Genomic DNA, 8,260 nt, shown 5'->3' on the forward strand with positions numbered 1-8,260 from the left:
AGTCAAACCAAAGTATATCACAATTGTGCATATCCTTGTCGCCAAAACGACAAGGTCGTAAAATAGTTTACTTAACAATACCACAAATACGGGCAGTGTGTTAATCCTATAGCACTATAATTGTTAAGGTAGGCTTGCAAAGCTAATGAACATATAGAACACAAGAATAAATATAGCATGTAACAACAAGAGTATAACAAGTATCATGTTTTAACGGATAGAGCGTGTGTATAAACAAGTTTAATCTTGAATATGTGATTTGTAATATTGGGTACATGTTGAACCCAAAGTGTGTAAAAAGGGAAAATTGGATTGAGTATACTCACAGTTTGCGTAGTAAATTCGTTTGCGCAAGTTGATGCGTTGAGTGTTTAGAGGACCGCCGACTTATCCTACAAGGATAAACGAGGCGTATGAGTTCGACGGATTTTAGAATCGAAATGAAAATGTAAGATGGTTACTTAGTAGGAAAATACATGAAAATTATCTTTACAAAACTCCTAAGTTTGGACGCCATAACTAAGTGTTTTTCATAGGCATAAGTTCACGTATTGGAAGTCCAACCGGGAGGAGTTTATTCCAAGATATTATAACCATAATCCTTTTGACATCAAACCATGAATTGGTTAGTGTCTTAGGGTTGGTTAGTTTATAGATAGACATACATATATATATAATTGTTAGTAGTCCAAGTCTTATATTGTCATGCATGGAGGTAGGATGAATTCCATCCATTAAACCTCATTGTATGGATTCACCAATGCACAAATCATCACAAGGATGACTCGTATGGTCATGAACAAAACAAAGAATTTACAAGTAACTAATCATCTAAATCATCAAGTAACCAAGTGAAACTCAAACTAGACTGGTGCATTCCAATCATGGCAAATGTTTGGAGACTTGGTGTAGTTTGCAAACTTTGTTACTAGCAAGTATACTTGATGACTTGGGTTCGTTAAATTGGAGGTGTTGCACCTTAAACTTTCTAGAATGATACCTTAACCAAGCCCCACAACATGTAAGTTTGTTGGGAACAAGGTTTGGTTCATGTTTATCCAAGAAATGTGTTGAAAACGTTGTAAGTTTTAAAGTCTAGCAAAACATAATTTAAATCAAACTTTGGACCTCAAATGTGGTGATGTTCCAATTTAGTTTACCATGGTAAAATTGTGGAAACATTCCTAGAGGTTATCCAAGTGGAATGAAAGAAGAAATCAAGAAGAAATGATGAAGGAAGTGAGTTGAAAGCTGACTTGAACACTTCGAATTTTCTGCCTAAACTTGACAATTTCTTGATGTTTTTGGTGTGTTTGAGAGTGATATGGAGTTGTGGAAAGTGAAAATGTTATGGAAGAGGCTTGGTTTTATAGGGAAGGATTAGGGTTTAGGTTTAAAGAAGGTTGGAAGGTGATTGGAGGAGAAAGGATGTGGAAAAGGGTGAAATCCTGTTGTCTAAAAAAATTGCTGCGAAATGAGCCTGGTCGCGCCACGCGACCAGACCTTTCTTCCCTGTCGCGTGGCGCGACAGGAGCTGTTTTCCAGCTTTGAATCTTGTTCACTTTTAGTCCCTACACTTTGTAATTAGGGTATTTTATGTCGTTTTCTTGTATTTTAGCCCATTTTTAGGTACTAAAAGCGTAACAAAGTTTTGTATGAGTGTGATGCATGTATGATTGATATTTCCAAGTATTTTGAGTCTCATTTTTGCGTATAAACATGTATTCAACAATCGATTGCGGATAACACAAGTATGTAACATGTATATGTATAAAAATGAATTTCCATTGAAATCAAAACCTCCGATTACATGATTGGGAAAGGAAATACGAATACAAGTTTCTAAAAAATAGAAATTCGAATATAACATTCTAAATATGGAAAGTACAGAAATGCGAAGCGTTATAGTCTCTCCTACTTTAGGAAATTCCGTCCCGAAATTTATTAAGAGGAAGACTCAACGAACAAGTGTGGATACTTGGTCTTCATATCACCCTCTAGTTCCTAAGTGAATTCGGCGCCACATTTTCCTTCCCGTCCAATCTTGACTATGGGAATTCGACTACGCCTCAGTTGCTTGGTTCCTTGGTCCATGATTTCGACCGGCTTCTCAACGAAATGTGAAAAATAGCTTTGCTTGAGGACAAGTGATGTGTGTAAAATGCAACATATAAATCACATCAATTAAGGCATAAAACTAACCCTTTTTAAGTACTAATGTTGGAAAAAGAGTGTTTTTGTCTTCCTTTTGTATTTTCAGGATGAAATGAGCTCAAATTCACAAAAGAAGCAAAAAGACAACTAATTCTAGCATAAATACAAGAAAAGGAATAAAAGTAGACTGCCCGAACCCTCAACGGCATCCTCCAAAGCAAAGGAGAGAAAACAGAAGCCTGAACACGCCCCGTGCTCAGCCAGCACGGGGCCGTGCCCAAGAAGCAGCAGAAAAGACAAACTTGTAGAAGCTTCCATTGCCCACCACGGGGCCGTGTCCAGTGAGCACGGGGGCGTGGTGAAAGTACAGCAGGCGCATTAATTGTAATTGCGAATTACAATTAATGAGGAGAGAGAGTGTCAGACGGGCACGGGGGCGTGTCCAGCGGACACGGGGCCGTGCCCAGCCTTCTGTTCAGCCTATAAATAGGAGTGCTTGGTTTCATTCCATCTCATCCCTTGGCACACCACCTCTCTCACACTTCATCCACCACCCACCACCACCATAACACCATCATCCACCACCATCATCCATTGTCCATCGTAGAGTGTGTGAGTCGTCTCGGGATCCAAGATTGATAGTAAGAGTTCTTGACAATCAAGGCCATGCTTGCCTAAGTCTCTTACATCACTTGGTGAAGACAAGTGTTTAGTATAATACTTTTTATTTTTAATCTTTTGCACTTTTTATTTGGTTTTGTATTAATGACTTTAATAACTAGTTGCTTATGTTGAAGGTGATCTTTCCTTATCGTTTGTCCGTGGTGTCTTGGCATTATTTTACAGTCTATATAAAATAAAAGATTTTCACCATTCATATCTCCACGGTCTATATGGAGGTATGTTGGCTACCTGGTCGGGGGTTAAGGGAACGGTTTGGTAAGGGTCTTGCCCTTGTTCAGCGTTTAGAGGTCCTGCTTGGGACCTGGGTCAAATTTAGTAGGATCTCCTTCAATGCCCATAGGTATTGGATGGCGGGGATCCAAACTCTTTGACCCCCTCATAAGTTAACTACTATTAATACTATAACCCGGCTATTTAGGACTGTATCCCTGCTGACTCAGACTACTTAGCCGAGGGTAACGTCACCGCCAAAAGCGGGGCCTACCATAATTTGCATTAATAACTTAATTCATTATCTTCCAATAATCCAACCCTTTAGGATTGTATCCTTGCTGACTCAAACTACTGGGTTGAGGGTAACGTCGCCTTCAAAAGAGGGGCCTACTACAATAACTAAGATAATCTCTTAAACAAGTGCGAAAATAATCAAAGGTTATATTAATACACGAGTCGGATCCAAGTGATTCATCTTGTCTATCTGTTTTTATTTTATTTTTATTTTTCAGCATTTAGTTAGTTTTTATTTTCTTAGTTTAAAAAAACATTTTTCTCACTTTTTGATTTGATTAGACGTTGAGGATAAACCGGTATTAAAAGCTCTTGTGTCCTTGGACGACCTCGGTATCTTACCAAAACTATACTACGTCCACGATGGGTGCACTTGCCCATATGTGTGTTTAGTGTTAGTGAATATCGTGTTTTATAAATTTAAAACTTGGCTAAAGGTGTAAAAAGGGCTTAATTATACATTAAAAATATATTACACTACACACGCATCAAGTTTTTGGCGCCGTTGCCAGGGACACAAGGATTTTAAGAAAGTTAGGAATCAACGGCCTAATCATATTTTTTATTTTTCTTTTTAATTTTTAGGATTTTCTTAGTTTTTCAGCTTCTGCAGAGCTCAGCACGGGTCGTGCCCGCTGAACACGCCCCCGTGCTCAATCATTGGAACTGGCAATCCTGTTTTAAGTCAGACAATAAGCTGAACACGGGGCCGTGTCCACTCAACACGCCCCCGTGCCCAAGATTCTCTTACTGAAAACAGAACCGTTAGATCCCGGCGGTTGGTAATTTCTGACACAAACATGAGTGATAGTAATTCTTTTTACTTTCGGCACTCTTATGGTATGTGGTGTCAATTATGTGGAGGCGAACATGAAGAATTAAAATGTTATTTTCTAAATTATAGGCCCCACTATATAGACCCACCGATTCCTTATAACCTTAAGAAGGGCGAAAGTAAAAATAAGCACTATCTCTCCCTCGAATGCGCCCAGCCAGATATTCTAGGGGAAATGCTCCTTGACGAGTTATTTCAACTAGAAGAACTAATTCTAAATTGGTCAAAGGAACTTAGGAAGGATTTTATTGATCCGCCCCAAGACGATGACCATGAGGAAATGTTGGAACCGCATTCCGACAACCTTGTTGCTCCCGAAAATACCTTCATACCTAGAAAAGACTTGGACGATAGTCGTCCCTGTGCCGATTGTGCCGTGAAGGACTTTCCATCGACTTCGTTCGGTGCATACATAGACCTGAGCGATTCGGCATACACCTTCTTTAACGAGAGCCCGGGAAAGCGTTGGACTTGTCCACCTAGAATGAAAATAGGAATTACCCTCACCGATAACCTCTTGCGTTCTCGCCTTAGTATAGGACAATTAAGGTATCTTAGGCACTTTGGGGTTGTCCCTACAAATCAAGAACCACCCGATATAAATAAAATCCTTAGGAGCAACAAAACTCCATAAAGGTAAAACCCCATAGCCTCGTAGGGAGTTACAACCAGTTTCCTCGTTTTACTTTATTGACCCGTAGGTTCTTTCACATAGCCTCGTAGGCTTCTTCCTTAGACTTCCACCTTCTAATGTAAAACCCCATCAGTTCGTTTCTTTCTATTTGTGACTCGAGGGTCTTTTTGGTCCCCATAGACTTAACATTAATTATAATCCCGTAGGTTATGATGATCCCGTAGATCATCTTTTATTCGTGTCTTTATTCTATTGTATATACGTTTATATACGTATATGGCATCAAGGCACCCCTTTTTATGTTTAGAAATATTTATTTTTGCTTTTTGGATTTCATTTGACCTTGACCGTAGTCTAAGGCTACATTTGTTTTCTTTCGAATTATCCTTCCGACTTTATGACTTCTAACGTCATTTACACGTCAGTTTGTCCTACGCTTACCGTTACCCGGTTCTTACCTATACTTCTTTATGACCCGTTACCCGGGTTCTTTATCTTAATGTTTATAACATTCTTGTTTCATTAGTATGCGTTTTTCCTTTCTATCATACATTATTAGGGTATTTACTATGTTACTTATAATTAATATATGTATGAGTATACACATATTTATGCATCTTTCATTAACAAGGGGCTTGTCTTGCTTTTTCAAGACTAGCCTGACTCATTAACATGGTCGTTTTTCCCATCCCTTGGATTCATTCCTGAACCCAACTCCTATACTTTATATTTGTTAAATTGTTGTTAACAATCTTTGCTTTGTAAGCCTATTTAGAAATTCCTTTAGGATCTCCCTCTTATGGGGTGACCTCTAAGGTCCATTTCTTTCTATTTATAACCCAAAAGCCCCATTGACCACGTAGTCTTTACAATCGTTCAAGACCCTAAGATCATGACGATCCAACACATCATCCTTTTCACTTATTTCCTTTTTAAAATATATATTTTGTGCTATGGCACCCGTTTTATAGTTTCATTGTTACTAGGACTTGGTGTCCCACTTATCATTAGTCCTTATGTATTTTCACTGTGGTGTTTTACGAGGGTTACTCCACATATCATTTAGTTATTCCATATCATCATATGGAATTTACCCACATCATTTATCAACACCTATAATGTTTCCTTTTAAGTTGGCTTGGCCAAGTCTATAACTCGCCTTAACCATTCATGCTTATTATATTTTCTGGGTTCGAGTGTAATTACACTTCCTCCCAATTCTTTCCTTAATTATTTTACATATTTGCATTCTCCGGGTTCGAGTGTAAGTACACTCCCTCCCAATGCATTCCTTAATCATTTTACATAATTGCATTCTCCGGGTTCGAGTGTAAGTTCACTCCCTCCCAATACATTTCTTAATCATTTATATATTTGCATTCTCCGGGTTCGAGTGTAAGCTCACTCCCTCCCAATGCATTTCCCGACATCTCCCACTCACTTAGTCCTTGTTACATAAGGGGTACTTATGCTAGTTATAATAAACTCATCGTATCATGTGTTTAACACTTACCTGGCCAGGGTAAATAATCCGCACATGGTACACATAAACTTATTATAATTAATATATTACCTCTCATATAAGCAAGTTTTTAGTTTGTGGTTACATCCCTTATTGTATTCAGTAAAACCTTTTATTGTTATATTGCGATATCAGGTTTTTACCTTTATTTATTCACAATTCTTAAGGTGCTTTCATTTCATAAACTTATATACAATCACATTCTGTGATGGGATTGTTACATATTTATACCGTGTCTTTTATATAAGACTTTTTTCTAAACGGTTATCCCCATCCAAGTTTCTAAGTCTGAATTTTACTTAATAGGATCTTAATGATAATGTTTACTTGGATGATCACCGCCATCCAAGTTTCTATGTTTGGACCTTTTATGTATGTTTGTTATTCACATTGTGAATAACGCGTATTACCCACCCCAAATTCCTTTGGGGAATATCATCCTGGATGATTATCCCGTCCAGATTTCTCCCAAACTTTTATCTCGTACATTTCTACCATTCACCCACTTTATTAATTATACTACAAGAAAAGTGTGCACCTGGGTAATACTCGCCCTGATGGGCCTTCATTTCTTTACCCTTTTTTTCTTTTCAGTCTAACCGCTTGACCTTAGTCCTTTGCAAGCATGCTCCTCTTGTCATGCTTCGGACCTTGCCATGATCTCATTGATAAACTTTTGAATTTCCACCATCCTCAGGTGCAGAAATTATATCCCTGAGACATTCACTAGAAATTAGTATAGTGCAATTTATAAAAGCCCGTACTTTAATACAAGGCACCTATACTACTTGTTATCACAAGTAAGTTTCCCGACCCCAACCGGTCCTTTACCATTTCTATAGGGTTACCGTGTATTAGACGATAGTCCTAGGCGTGGTTTACAACATCTTTCATTCATACTATATCATGATAACAACTTACCGGACCTCGCGACAAGCTTTGAACCGAACACCAATCTTTATCAAGAGAATAAGGTTTAAGTCCAAGCATAGTTTTCCCACCATACTTGAATCTCTTAAACCAGGGCTCTGATACCAACTTGTAAGACCCACATCAGAAATTTACACGATTACAACTTTAAAATACGCATTTTAATACTAAAAATGCGACTTTACAAAAATTTGTCGTGCCAACATTCTCATATGTTTTAAAAACATTTCAAGACATAGTTGTAAGCGTTTACATAATTCACTTATAACAAAACAAAACAAGATTTAACGCGGAAGCTTTATTTAATGTGTGTTCGATTCTTGTTCGACGTTTAATCTTCATCCGGGACTATCGACATTCACCTATGATCAAAACCAACTTAAAAGTTAGTTTTGATAGTTAAATAACAAGCACATCAAGGTAAATGGGTCAAACAAACAAAATAAACAAAATTTGCAGGTTTTTACCCCGTCGCCGTACGTGACGGTATACCACATTTGGCGTCGCGCTAAGCCACGCCCCCATTTCGACAGAATGTGTTGATGTTGGTGCTGCATATTACCAGCAACCCAATTTTTCATGAAAGCAAACATAACTTGCTCGTTTTTTATCCGTTTTATGATCTGTTTCTTCCTACATGAACGTAAATTGATTCTCCATAACATGGAGTTAAAACTCGACATCCGAACTTATAAAATATATGATTTCAAGCCCTCAGCTTGAAATTGATTTACTAATACTTTTGACCCATTTAAGTTCAAAATCACCAACTTGTTTCTAATTAATCAAGATACATACTCCAATGTATTTAACCCAAAATCTTTAGCTCGGATTCATGATTTTTATGAATTACACGACTAGTACGCAAGCTATGCGCATAGATCCATTTTGATCCGTTTAGGGGGATTTTGTGCATTTAAGCATTGACTCGCACTTCCCCCTTTACACTTCACATTCCCATATCTAAATAACTATTTATAATCCACCACAACCA

Source organism: Helianthus annuus, chromosome 13 (genome assembly GCF_002127325.2).
Source record: "Helianthus annuus cultivar XRQ/B chromosome 13, HanXRQr2.0-SUNRISE, whole genome shotgun sequence".
Taxonomy (NCBI): Eukaryota; Viridiplantae; Streptophyta; class Magnoliopsida; order Asterales; family Asteraceae; genus Helianthus; species Helianthus annuus.